This window comes from Ambystoma mexicanum, chromosome 10, assembly GCF_040938575.1.
Source record: "Ambystoma mexicanum isolate Mex_15411 chromosome 10, UKY_AmexF1_1, whole genome shotgun sequence".
In the NCBI taxonomy this organism is placed as follows: Eukaryota; Metazoa; Chordata; class Amphibia; order Caudata; family Ambystomatidae; genus Ambystoma; species Ambystoma mexicanum.
Window position 1 is genome coordinate 316,159,279 of NC_090932.1, and position 14,953 is coordinate 316,174,231.

The following is a 14,953-nucleotide window of genomic DNA, read 5'->3' on the forward strand; positions in this document are numbered from 1 at the left end:
TTAACGCCTGACTCGTAATGAGGCCCAGTAACTCTTTTTAGCAGAAAGACAGAGAATACCTTTGTGATTAAATCTATCATTGCGAGGAGGCGGTAATTCCCTGGGTTGTCTCTAGCCAATGTTTATATCTTGCCTTTAGTTAGGTGATGTCTTTACCTTTTTCTAAATCAGATATGTTAGCTTTCTTAATTTCCTTAACAACAAGTCTTAACTGTTTCTTTCTCCCAACTATGGCCATATCATTGACTCTATTATTCCCATTATTCTTGTGTACACATTTCTTCTGCATTTTACAAAAATAAAGTATTATCAAGCATGGCCTCATATTCATTAATAGAGAGTCCTGATATAGCATAGGATAACGGGATCAAGTCCCCACACTCTTAACTTTTCCCATGCAATGTGACGATCAACCGTGTCAATGCCCTCTCGTAATCAACTAAAGCAGTATACAACGCCATCCCCTAATATTCAGGCTCTTTCTAATAAGATAGTTAAGTATCCACAAGTTAAGCATTGTTTTCCGACACCTTTTCTAAGGCCGGTTTGCTAATTACTAAGTATACATTTTTTGTTATCCACTCATTAACTCTTTTTAGCAGAAAGACAGAGAATACCTTTGTGATTAAATCTATCATTGCGAGGAGGCGGTAATTCCCTGGGTTGTCTCTAAGACCTTTTTTAAACATGTAAATAAGGATAATTTTAGTCCAACTTGTCTGGACCCTTTCCGTGGTTCCAATTATTTAAAAAATATCATATGTTATTGTTGTCCGTATCTGAGGGTCTCTCCTAATAATGATATTGGCTAGGCCACCTGAGCCAGGAGCTCTATACTGTTTCAAGTTCTTAATCCCTTCAATGTCTTCTCTTGTTATCTCCAAGACATTTCCTTTTGACACTCCTTTATAGTCCTCCTTAACCTTCAGGATAGGGCTTTCTATATAATATTTCTCCCATACATGATTGATCCATAGGGGCTAAGGAATCGGGTTAACCTCTTTAATATTGTCATTCAATTTAGAGTCCATCTTAAACATGGCCCAAGATTTCTCAGTATCCAAAACTCTGAGAAATCTAAACATTATTCGCCACAGGGCAGAACCATAGTTCCTTTGTGGCACCTTATCCAATGTTTATATCTTGCCTTTAGTTAGGTGATGTTTTTACCTTTTTCTAAATCAGATATGTTAGCTTTCTTAATTTCCTTAACAACAAGTCTTAACTGTTTCTTTCTCCCAACTATGGCCATATCATTGACTCTATTATTCCCATTATTCTTGTGTACACATTTCTTCTGCATTTTACAAACAATTGATAAAGTATTATCAAGCATGGCCTCATATTCATTAATATTTTTAAAATTGGAAACTCCATTTATTCAATATATTACCTAAGATACTTTCATTAAAAACAAGGATATTGTTTTGGACCATATTACATGATTACCTGCTCTGTTCACCCTATACTCACCAACCAATCCATTATTTTCCTTTCTATGGTTTTGCAAGTAGGCAAATTCTAAAATAGCATGATTGCTAAGCCCAGTGCAGATCAACTTAAATTCCCTTATGTTCTCAGACATTCTTTTAGGCAACATCACATAGTCGATCCATGAGTATTTATCGCCATTAAACCATGTGTAAAATAACTATTGAATGTTACTGTGAGGAATTCGACCATCCGCACGGTGGGTGTGCGCCCGCCTGGGCTTTTTTTGAAATTTTAAATGAAATTGAATGATGGTAGATCAACCTCTGGAAAATGTGTGGGGCTAATCCGCACACATTTTCCTATGCTCACTGCACAACATACGCATGGACCCGTGTACTCTGGGTGGACACAGCCTATAGGCACAGTCCCCCCTGTCATATTTAGTTGGGTTCTGACAGATGGCGTGCACGATGCATCTCCAGAAGGGGGAGGGTCAAACCTTCCCCGTGCCATGTCCAGCCTAATTAATGAACAAAGGCTTCATAGATTTCCCTGTCCTTTTGTTGAGCCCCGTAGCAAGTGGCAGAATTTGCATACTAATCCGAGTTTAATTCAAATAGGGCCACATTGGGCCTGGCTGCAGAGGGTAACAAAGTAGACAGGAAACCCCAACACCCTTTAATATGCATTGTGTCAACCTGAAGCCAGCTCCCACCCTCAGTATCGATTGACAGTGAAATGTCATGTCTGGGACTGTGTGTTTACAGTAGTCATCCCCGCAAGAGGACCGCATTCAGAAGGTACGAGTATGTGGTTTGACAGAGCCAGAAAGTCTGCTCTCACTGCAGCTTCAAGGGAGACCTGCTGCTTTAATCAGGAACCACAGAGAGCTCCATTAACCAGAGGGACTCTTTGATCCACAAAAGATAAGAAGATGGGTGGGACTTAGTATTACATGTTTTCAGCCCTTTACTGTTGCAAAGCACTCTGGTTATGACCTCATGCATAAAGGCGATTGTTTGTGGGGACCCATGATTGTTTCATTAAGGTAGGCTTAGCCTACACCAATTCCTGTGGTCCATTTGGCTTTAAAAGAGGGTCATGCCTCTCTTTTGGCAAATCATCTGAGACTTTGCAAGGAGTAACAAAAAGAACTTGGCATTGGACCCTGGCTGAAGGTAAAATATGCCTTACATCCTCCCCCAGTGAAGGACGGCCAGGACCTCCAAAAGGGAAGCAAGATCCCTCCCCTAAACATGTCCCAGGGAACTGAGGGAGATACTGAATCCAAAGGATAATCGAGCAGCTCCAGAACTTGCACCCAGCCAGCACAGAGCGTGCCCTGCTAGGCACTGCAGCAAGCTTCCTAGGTGGCAAGTGCCAGAGAGTCCCTGCACCCAAAACCAAGGATAGGGCAGCTGCCTGCAACATACTCCTCAGCTTTGGGCCGTCTGCCTTAAAGGACGACACACGCCCAGTGAAGAAGCTAGGAGAAGTTCATCGATAAGCATCTACTTATGTTCATCTTAAAGGACATTTTCGAGCCAGTCGAGCACCTTGAGCTGCAACTGACCACACTGCTGCCTGTTGCTATGCTGCAGTTGCTAAAGCCACCCGAGAAACCTCGACCAGTGCTTCAGAACTGTCGACCAGCACTGACACAATGATTCATGACCTTGAGCCGGCGTGTAGACCAGTCTGCAGCTGTCCATCCAGCCTCCTTCACCAAATTGGCTTCTGCCTGATATCTGCAGCTGTCTCCCATCTTGACCTCTGTCAGACAAGCTGCAAAGCACACTGAAACCGACTCAACCTTGTCGAGCACCAAGAACATCTACAAGCACAAGGTGCATTGTGGTTCTGTCCCCCGTTCCTTCTCTGAACGCCCCTAGAGACATCTGATGACCCATTTCTCCTTTATGTTGAAACCAAGTATCCTTGAACTGTTGCGATTATTTACTATACCGACTACCCTTTTGTCAGTGTCCAGAGTGCATCCCTTTTCCTTCTTTCAAACTGTCTTTCCTCTGCATTCCTTTACAAGTTGGGTTGTTTTTCATAGTGTGCTAGAACTGTCTGTTGTGATAATAATAAAGTAGATATTTTTGTACAACTTTGACTGGACCATCCCTTTTATCATTGGGAAATAATTGTATTTTTTCTGTATTGCAACTAACCAACGATCCACTCCCTTACAGAGATAAGCCTGTCGTTCTGTCCACGTTACCAAAATGGGACAAGGAGGTTTATAATTAGCTTGTGTTTCAAATCTGTTTGGATCCCTACTGGTGTACTAGAGGTGTGGGGCTGATTGATGATTTAGAAACCGATATTCATCCCTGGACCACTGGCACCCCAGAAGTTGATTTCTCAGTTAACCTGCTGGCTAACTATCTGGCGCAAATCAAATGCCATAACAAATGACAGCCAATTAGTCAGATTATATTCCGGTTCCTCTTCACTGGGTAACATAACTATAACACCAGATGGGCTTTCTAGAATATTAGATTGGTTACCCACCAGTGGATCCTTTAACCTGGAGAACCTTTGGCATTTAAGCTTCCCTTCAACTATATAACTGCCTTCCATATTATCAATTAACCAACAGTCAATGATCTCTACATTAGTTATAATGTTTCCCTTCATGGAATTACCAGGGGGATTATACACATTTAGAATCAGTACTTTCTGGCACCAAGATCCTTCTTCTAAAGTAATTATCACGGCCTGTATATTCTGTTTTGCATGCCTAGAATCAAACTCAACTACTGGATTATGGTTCTTGACGCCATTATTATGCCACCTTTTGGTCTTCCCAAGTCTTTCCTCTGTGCTTTTGTTTGTATAATTTTATAACCATCCAAGTAATAACTCTCTGTCATCCAACTTTCTTGCAGCAGGAAAATGTCAGAAGAAAGCAGGTGGCCTAAACTGTCTAGATTACGGGTAAAGGAACTAAATCCCCTGGTATTCCATGACAACCACCTAATATTCGAAACCCTATTCAATTGTAATCATTATTATTATTTTATTATTTTATCCTGCCACCGTATCCAAGTAATTTCCCTCCTGATACTGTGTATCGTACATCTGACTGCCTTGAGTGTGCCTACCACGCCACCACTTATTGTACCAAGGTATCCATATCCACCAAAGGCGGACAGGACTCTTTTTTCACAGGCATATGAGGCTTGCTCAATCTGTTCCTATATGGCTCCTTCTTTCTTTCAATAAAAAAACATTTATCCTCTATGTCAGGGACATTACACATAATTAGTTCAACCACTATGGGGATACCAGGTGTACAATAGCCAAATTAACCTCTTTGGTGGCATCCAGGGCCTCCATCAATGATATATCTCTTGTTGTAATTACCCGCAGGTCCGTATAAGTGCGCAATACAGACAGGATATTATTTCTATTTAGGAATGGACTACACAATGTAGCACTGGGTTCCCATTTCTTGATTTTATTGATGAGGTATTTTGTGCCTCATTGTTCTTCTAGAGTTAAATGCAACTTGTTTGTTACCTTCTTCGATTTACCACTCACAGATTCAATATTTGGGTACCACATCTTATTTGCCCCCCTTCACTGCAACATTCTTCAACAGGTTTGCCTTCTTGAATGTCAGCTGTTGTGGTAGACCTTTCTGATGCCTTTATCCCACTGTTATTCTTTTTGTCCAACCATGACAATAGAGTGGGTGGCAATATTCTTTTCAGCACATACGTTGATGTAGAAGCCATTGGCTCATTCATGGAAATCTCAAAGTTTGTAAGAGTTTCTAGCCAAGGATAGCAGAACTTTTCGGGACTTCCCTTTTTTCCCTAAAACCACTGTTTTTGCTTTTGCTATAATCCTTTTGGCTTTTCCACCTCTCCTTCTTCGTATAGTATTTTTTTTATATCGCAATGTGATGCAGATCTACAGGTAGCTATACTTAAGTTGCCACCTTCTTTCGCCTCCTCCACACCGTGAGTAAGAGTTGTATTTTTCAAACTGGTGGCCTGATTGGTTCCTCATATACTTATAATGGAAGTTTGTTCCCTACTTTCTATTGAAGCGCCATCATCTTTATGAGCGGGGCTCTTAGCTACCTCAGCTGGGCTGGCGGTTTACAACACTGTGTCTACTAGGCACAATAATCCTTCCTTGGTTATCTGTTGCTCTTTATAGAGGTTATTGGATAGAGCCAGCACAGCTTTCAACATAATTGTCATTTCCATGTCGGTCTGTATTGTATCTTCCAAAGATTCTGATGAAAAGGAAGAACTTAGAGTGGTTAAAGAGACATATACTCTTTCTGCAATCCGCACGAGGTCGGGGACTAAGAAAGGTTTTCAAAAGTATCAGGCACTTTATCACAATTACTTTCCTGTATTTCCATATGATGGTCCGAAGCAACTGGTTGTGGGTATTTGCAGATTCTTTCTGTAAATTTAGGCCTAGGTTTAGGAGAGAGTTATTCTTAATAGGTGCCATATTAGCGGCCTCTACACTTTTCCCAGCATCACGATCATTCATCTCTCTTGCTTCTTCTTGATTACCCTCGCTCTGCCTGTTCAGTATTTGTGCCTTTAAATACGTTGTAATTCATTCCTGGGCGTGGGCTGAAATACCTCTCCTTTTGTTAACACTGGTAATTCTACCAGTGGCAGCCCCCTTTTCCCGACAACTTGTGTCCGTTTTTTTCTGATTGATTTCTCCACCCTCAGTGACTGACTCCAAGACGCCCGCACTGTACTCCATAATTGATACTTCCTTCCCACCGAGGGCATTATCTCGCGTCAATACTTGCCGTTTACAAGTGGACAATATTCGGGATTTACACTACGTGCTGCTTTCCCAACTGCAGTTTGCCACAATTAGCTAGCTGAGCGTGATTATGTTAAACAAGCAGCATTAAGCCCTTTGGCCTGTCTCTGAGCTTCATGATATTTACTCAAACAATGGTGACATTTGGCTCAGTACATACCGCAGCCAGCGGCCATCTGCTGCCAACTCCTGTGGACTACTGCAGACTATCCAACTCTGCGCCGAACTCCATGGCACTCTGCACTTTGCAGAGATTTAAACGTCCAATCCCTCCTCTTCCTGGACACACTGTAGGGAGTGAGGACAGACTCTCAGAATCACTCTGAACATTTCATAGGATGTCGCAGACTAACCAACTCTGCGACAAACTCCCCCCTTTCATAAATCCTCCATACCAAAATTATAATACGCACATGTGCTTTTGGAGAGACAGCCTCCAGGTGCCCTTAGCACCAGCCCTATAGTCGCAAAGGGTAGGTTCAATGGTCATATTTGCATTCCTGACGGATACTGGATCCCAAAGTTCCTACAAGCAGAGGTGTCTTTTTAACTGTCTGCAGCTCTGACCTACATTTTAATAATTTTGTAAACTTGTCAGCCTTGTGGCATGTAAAACTGTATATATCAGCCATGGCCACTTGTTGCATGGTGGCTACTATGATCACACAATTCTATAGCCACAACAATTTGTTATCACACTAGCGTCAGCTCTGTGTGCAGGTCCCATCTTTCACAGCAATTATATGCATTAGTGTCTGGTCAGACCGTCTCCACAGCTACCATGGGGGGCAATGGCCATGCTGCTGCCTTTTGATCCTACTCTAATAAGGGCAACACTATCTCTTCAGAGCACAGGAACCCTCCCAGGAGTCAGTGCTTCAAAGGCAGCACTTACATAACAAAGCCACACTCACACAATAGTGCTGACCACATGAGTGCCTTTGAAGGCAGCAGCCATGTAAAGGCGATGGAGGTAGAGTAGCCAGAAGGGAAATATTACCTGAGAGAGGGGTTCCACAATCTGTTTATCTGTTGGGGCTCCCCACAACTTCTTGCACCCCCACATTTCCTTCAGATAATGCACTTTCGGTGGGGTGTCAGAAGGCAAATGGCACTTGTCACAACAGCCTGTATTGGGCCCTTAATAGTGGCTTGCTTTGGATCAATCCCCTGCCTTTATATGCCTTTATATGGAAGGGAGGACTCCATCCTTGTTGATTATTCTTTGGTCCATCAAGACCAGAAGAATGATTCACTGGACCTCTGTTGGGAATACAGTCTGCTTCAAAGTTCTCTGCTATAGAGGTGAAAACAGACAGAAGGCATCTAAGGCAGAGGTGAGCTCTGTCCCCTAACCCTCTTCAGTGAACAGATGGGGTGACCTGCTGTGGACCATGGCCTCTCTACTGGCTGCACTGGAACCAGGGCCTATTCACTGAAGGTGAATGACCCCCTGTAGGCACCAGTCAATTTAAAGCAGTGGAAGTGCAGAGCTGAAGGGCTCACATTGTCCTCAAGCCTTTGGATTGGGACTCCCAGAAGCAGCTGGAATCCTGTTCTACCACAAGACACAATGCTCCATGCAATGCGAGCTGAGCCAGGACCTGTTTCAGCCTTTATTCTTTCAGTCATTCCGGTGTACAGCGGTGGCGGTCAGCTGGTCAGGTGGTCTTGTCCTGCTGCACCGTTGGTTTATGAAAAAGGAAACCCCTCTTTCCCAACACCAGCGCACATAAACTTGTCTTTTTTTCGACTTCTTTCCACATGTTATTACACCCAGCAGGCATGTTATTGTTCATAATTATCTGAAACCTCGAGAAAGGCAAAACTGACATGTCGTTACCTTTTCCCAAATTATAGTGAAATTTACCAAATGTAAACAATGGCTATTTCTCGTTCCCAGACCTCTGATTATATGAACTCTTTTCAGGTTTCCTGTCAGAGTGAACGCCTGGGGCCGGATTATGGTTTCAGGTCTGAGCATGTAGGGGGATGATTTGCGCATGCGTTAGAATAACAGCAGGCTGAGAGCTGCAATGCATTGCTAGCAGCTTTTCTCTCTAATTTGCGCGTGGGCTATACGTTTTTTTTTTTCGGCGTGCAACGTTGGTACATTTATGAATTTGTGAGCATAGCTGTTGGGCTGTAGAAGTCCTGTGTGGGAATAGGGGGATACGACTTTATATAGAAAGCCCTTTTGAGCCACCAGTAAGCAGTCGCCAAGTCAATTCTCAACAGCCAAGGTCTGGTCAGTCGCATTACCTAAACTTAACATGTTGGGGCGCCGCTTCCACCTGAAGCGTCCCCTCTGAGAAGGCCCTGGGACGCTTCAGGTGGAAGCGGCGCCCCAACACTGGCGACGAGCGGGCACGGACCCCCCGCTGGCACCGTGCCGAGGTCTGCGGCCGAGCAGTTCAGCGCGTCGGCGCACCTCGGGCACGACGGCCGACTCTACACGGCCCCGCCTCCCGCATGACAAAGGCCCGGATTTCGGCCCACGGGAGCACCAGAGTCACGGGAGCACTGTGTACGCGCGGCCCCGCCTCCCGCGTGACAAAAGCCCGTACTCCTCACACGGGCGCCCACGGCACACGGGCGCTCCAGAATCACGGGAGCTCTGACCACGCGGGGCCCCGCCTCCCGCGTGATAAAGGCCCGTACTCCACACGCGGGTGCTCACGCGAAGGCGTGCCGGCACGCCCGGTTACAGCAGGAGACGAGGGAGTGGAGCCAAAGCATACAACTCCCTCCCACGTGCAGAGTGAAGCTGCGCAGGCCAAGAAATAAGGCCACGCCGCAAGGAAGTGGTGAGGTGGGGAAAATAATTCACCTCACACAGCAGAAAGACTGCTGCTGCTGCCCAAGCACAGCCCCAGGTGCCACAGCATATCGCCACACGAACTCTTCACTGCTACGCAGTCATGTCGGACACGGCGACCACGCCAGCATCCTCCTCGGGCGGGGTAAGACCGGCGCCTGGAAATGCTGACACAGCACAGGACAACAGCCAGCATGCACACCAGGAAGGAGCAGCCCAAGTCATGCACATGCCCAACCCATTTGAAATCAGAGATACATCCAATCTGGGGCCCAGATGGAACATATGGCTACGGGACTTCAAGTTCTACACAGGTGCCATAGGATTGACAGACGACACGAGGCTGAAAAACACACTGTTTATGGCAGTGGGACCAGAGGTAAGAGACATTGCGGGGGAGTTGCTGAACGTAGAAACAGTCACATACGGGGAGCTACACGCCAAGCTGTCCAAGTACTTTGCACCACATACAAACGTGGATTATGAGCGCCACATGTTCCACACAACAAGACAGGAAAAAGGGGAATCAATAGACAGTTTTGTGATGCGCCTCCGCATCAAACTGAAGCATTGCGAATTCCATAGGTACTCCAATGAAGAGGCGCTCAGGTCCCAAGTAATAGTTGGATGCCTCTCACAGCCTTTTCGCAAACAGCTCCTACAGAAACAACGATCGCTAGAAGAAATCCCGGCGCTGGCTCGCATGGAAGCAGCGGTGGACTCGCAATTGGACAGCCTAGGAAAAGTGTCCATACACCAACCCAGTGACAACACCGAATCGATCAATAAACTGTATACCCACCCAAGTCAAGCCAACAAACACCCCGATTCCACATGTTTTAAATGTGGCTATGAATACCCACACACAGGGACATGCCCGGCTGTAGGGCAAAAGTGCGCCGCATGCGGGGGAATGGACCACTACAGGGCCATGTGTAAGAACGCCCCAACCCACACAACTCCCAAACATCACTACCAAGAAAGATGCCAGCCCACCCCACAGAGCCCGCCCAGACCTGCAGTAGACAGCGAAAGACGGCGCGCCAGGAAAGAAGACAGCGACCGCAGAAGTCGATATACACGTGAAGATAAACGGTCGTCAGAGGACACGAGACGATCACAAAGGCAGCGTTTTGTAAGATACGTTGAGACCAGATCCCCCACCAGTACAGACACCCCTTCGTCAGATGAGGATCAGAGAAGGAAAGGTTACGTATGGGCCCTACAGGACAACACGGCGGCCACCCAACACAGCCCCATTTTGACACTCCAGGTGAATGACACCCCACTGAAGTTTCTCGTGGATACCGGAGCGACGGTCAACATTATCAGTGAAAGCGCATATCAGTCCTTGACCACACAGCCAAAGATCAGAAAGGCCACGGTTGACATATATCCCTATGGCTCCACGTCACCCCTGCCATGCAAAGGCATGATCACAGCCAGATGCACACATAAAGGGCACTCAGCGAAGATCCCGCTGTACATTTTAGACACAGAAGACAACAGCGGGTGTATACTGAGCTTCCGGACAGCAGTGGACATGGGACTGGTACACATCTTATACCAGTTGATGGCCCACAAGTACTTCACAAAACCGGACTCAATAGAACAATCGTTCCCAAAACTCTTCACCGGCCTAGGCAAGTTGCGAAACCGGAAAGTGCACCTCCACATCAACCCTCAGGTCAAACCAGTGGCCCAACACTATCGAGGCATCCCGTTTAATATCCAGAGACAAGTGGAAGAGGAGTTGGACAAGCTCATCAAAATGAACGTTATAGAACCTGTATCGGGCGCGACGCCATGGGTATCGCCCATCGTCCCCGTCTCTAAGAAGTCACCAGAAGGATCCATACTTTTATGCATAAATATGCGCAGATCCAACAAAGCTATCGAAAGGGAGAGGCATCAAGCGCCCAGGATCACGGACATGATTCACCTCCTTCATGGGGCGAGAGTTTTCTCCAAGTTAGACCTCACAAAAGGATACCACCAAATTGAAATCGCACCGGAATCCCGTTACATCACCACATCCGTCACTCATTTCGGCCTGTTTCAATACAAAAGACTCAGTTTTGGCATATCCTCGGCCGCCGAGATCTTTCAGGAGGAGATTCACAAAGTCATCAGGCACGTCCCCAACTGTCTGAACTACTCGGATGACGTCCTAGTCTACGGCAAGTCACAGGAAGAACATGACCTAAAACTACACAGGGTATGCCAAGCACTGGACGACGCAGGGCTAACCTTGAACAAATCCAAGTGCGAGTTCTCGAAAGGATCGCTGAGGTTTTTCGGGCACATCTTCTCAGATAAAGGCATGAGACCCGACCCGGAGAAAGTAGAGGCCCTCAACTCAGCCACGCCCCCCGTGAACACCACCGACCTCAGGTCATTTCTAGGACTGGCCAGCTATTGCTCCAGATACCTGAAAGACTACGCCACAGTCAGTAATCCCCTGCGCCTACTCACCCGGAAGGATACGCGGGAGTCGGGTATCATGCAACTTCCTTTATTCAATACATCGGCGGAACTGCCGAACCTGCCCTCGTCCCTCCCCTTCCCCTTACGTCACGTCCGGGACGTCATGTCCTGTGGGACCCAACAGGGGTCCGCCCACACAACGATGTGGGCAACCTGACATTACACTTGTGCAAAAAAATGTTTTTAACACAAGGGACCTGGCTCTCTAACATTTTCACAAATGCTACAAATTGAGCAAATGCTTACATAATACGGAACGGATTAAACCGTTTTTGTCACAAACCGTACCACCTAACAACTTCGCAAGAAAGCCAAAAAAGGGGTCCCTTTTTTCTATGTTTGTTGCATAAGATAAAAGAAATGTGTTTTCTACATTTTTTATCATTTGACACAGCACAGTAAATAAAATACACTACTTCATTTTGGCTTTTAGATATTACGGATTGAGGCTAAACCTTGTTGCTCCTCCATGGCATGTTATCTAAACAGGAAAGCTGCGCTGAATTGCTTTGCTTCATTCTTTTGGCCAAGGGCAAAGCTGTGTTATTTTGGCCCCAGTTTTGGTGCATCGATAATATGGAATGAAACAGGTTGTGACCAAAACCGTACTATCTTAAAATGTTTTTTATTAAAGTCAAAATGAAATAGAATTATTTTTGTACTGCTTTCTGCTTAACATGAAACACGATGTAGTAAACACATTTCATTTCATTTCACGCAGCAAACATAATGCAACAAGTATCCTGATGTATGTTTGCCCTAGTTCCGACATTAAGAAAATGCATAATGGGAGAAAGTCTGTGTGCTCCATTTCCTATCTCCTAAGCAGCACATTTAGTGCTAAAGTCATTTGCTCCATTTTTGGCCCTGATGCAAATCTTAAATAATCTCTCCCCTGGTTGTTGCTCAGGCTGCCGAGCATTTCCCATTGCATATATAATGAGCACCTTTCTAGAGGTACTGCACCCCCCCCCCCCTTCCCTTGGCGCATTTTGAACCCTGGACACGTGATTTTAAAGCACTGTGATTTATCTGTCAACATTTAAAGAGCCTAGAAGTTATTCAGTTCATACTGTACCATGCATGCCAACATTATCCATTCTATTAGGGGGATGCTAGCCCAGTCCTGGATTTAAGTTTGCATTCTGGGACCTGTAGTCCTGGATTTATAATGAGGAAATCCAGAACGACATGCCCCAGAATGCAAAGTTAAATGCAGGAATGACCTATCATCCCTTGACTGGAATAGATATGTTGGCCTGCATGAAAGGCTCCTTCATGGTATTTGTTTCATTTATACATCAGCTTTTTAGAGTACCAACTTTGGTTGGGTGATACTGTATATGGTCTATGTAAAGTGTTTTGGTGAAAGCTCTATATAAACAACATATCATTATCATTACTGTATTTGTTTAACTCCCCTACCCAACACTCTGCTCTCGTACAAGGTGTAGTCAACCAATTATAAAATAGAGGCACCCACACTGTAGATTGGTGACCACTCCACTGAAGCAGGCCTGGCTAAAGATGTGTGGGGGGAGGGGGGCATTTCAACATGATGGTTGCGGGCCCCCTGCTTAGAGTGAAAACAGTCTGCAGCACCCGTGGGTTGCATACATTACAATGGCAACAAAGGTAAGGTTAATAGCCACCCATTATCACAAGATGATCATCCGCCAAGGAGCTTAAAAACAAAATGCCCACTGAAGAGCTCTAAACCCTTCTTAGTCAGCAAATGGCTGATGTTGAGGAATCAGTGTAGGAAGGCACTGAGGTGATAACACTTTTGTATATCCTGTGGTAAGAGAAAATGCAGTTTTAGAAATGAATATATTGAAATACTGTGGACCGGCAACCTGGGGGAAGTTGCTGGAGGCCCCCTGAGGCTCAAGACACCTTTCATGTGAAAAAGTTGAAAAGCCCCAACGCCGTCCCTATACTGGAGTACAGTGGGCTTCGTTAGGTACAAAGTCCTTCAGCTTTCATTCACCACCAATGTAAACTACAGATGCCTCAGAAACTACAGTTCACCACCCTCTTTCGCAGTGATCTTAAAAGCTTCATATTAAGAGCAGTGGCATGGCCCAGAGGCCAGTCTCCGGTCCTGAGAGTTCAGAACTGAGCTGTCTGAAATAAATCTCGCTGCAAAACTCGGTGGTTTCACTTGTGGGTGGGGGGTTGACTCATTCACCTGCATGATCTCGAGAGGAAAGCTCATGGGGCAACGTGCTCGCCTTGGAAGCAAGACACAGAGCAACACAGGTACGATCCCCGGGTCGGCGCTTAGAAACCTCTGGGTATTAAGAACGTTATAAATAACCCATCATATCATATCATCATATCATGATATGATATGATGGGTTATTTATAAATGCTGCAGGGGCCCATTTACCTGCTGTACTAGTGAAAATCTACACTGGGCATTTCTATCACGCCACTGGAATATCATTTCAAAAGGACCATTTTACATAAATGACATGCTTGTGATATATGATATCTCTGATGAGGAAGACATTAAAAGTGCCTCTCTTCTGTTCCACGTCCTCTTCCCGCTGTGGGGGATACCATTACAGCACCTAGATAATATGACTCTGCTTGTGACACCTCCTTCTGAGTCCTGCCCTGACTGGACCTGCTGCTCCTGTGCCTGGGTCTTGATCCTCCAAGCGTGATGGCGATTCATCTCTTAAGAGTGTCCGGTTCCTGCTGTCTGGCCATAGTATGAGCTGATGGAAAAGCCCAGCCAGCTGAACATTCATCCCATGACTGCAGCGCATGCGCTGAGGAGGAGGCACGTGCGGCCAGACCTGGCCTGGCCCGAAAAACTGATAAGCAACAAATGTTGCTTTTCACTATGATCCAGAAACTGCATGGAGACCCGAGGTGCACTGCTAGCCTGGCTTTTCCCACGAGTATACTTTCGATTAGCACTTTGTTTTTTTGTATGTAGATAGTAACGTAGTGTACTTAACTTTAGCCCAATAAAATGAAATGATGCAGAATTGAAGTATCAAGCATCATGAATAATGGTGGTGTTTGAGCCCTTTTGGAGGAGTTGGACAGGCACCCCCTAGAGCCTGGCACGTCAAGCAGCCGTTTGCACGGCCTGATGCAAAGACTGGCCCCGGGCAAAATGCTGTCTCATCCCTAACTGACTGTGAACCCATGATCTGCATGTTATACACATCAGTGCCTCAAAGGCCCAAATCTCGAACTTCACTTGATATGGGTTGGAGACCTCACAAAAGCAAATGAAGACAGCACAGAGGAAGCCTTCTTTTCGTTTGTTTTCATTTTAGAAATGCACAGCTCTCCTTATTCTCAAAGGTAACTTGTTTTATTTTAGGAGGCCTGGAAAGCAGTCCAAAGGATTTGATGGTAACCCCCTTTGCATAC

The 14,953-nt window shown here is 45.6% G+C and overlaps 1 protein-coding gene across 1 annotated transcript in view; it reads left to right on the top strand.

Moving 5' to 3' along the window:
• The window catches only part of HTRA4 (HtrA serine peptidase 4), a 559,742-nt gene that overhangs the window by 371,098 nt on the left and 173,691 nt on the right, over positions 1-14,953 (top strand). The gene's annotated exons all lie outside the window — the stretch shown is intronic.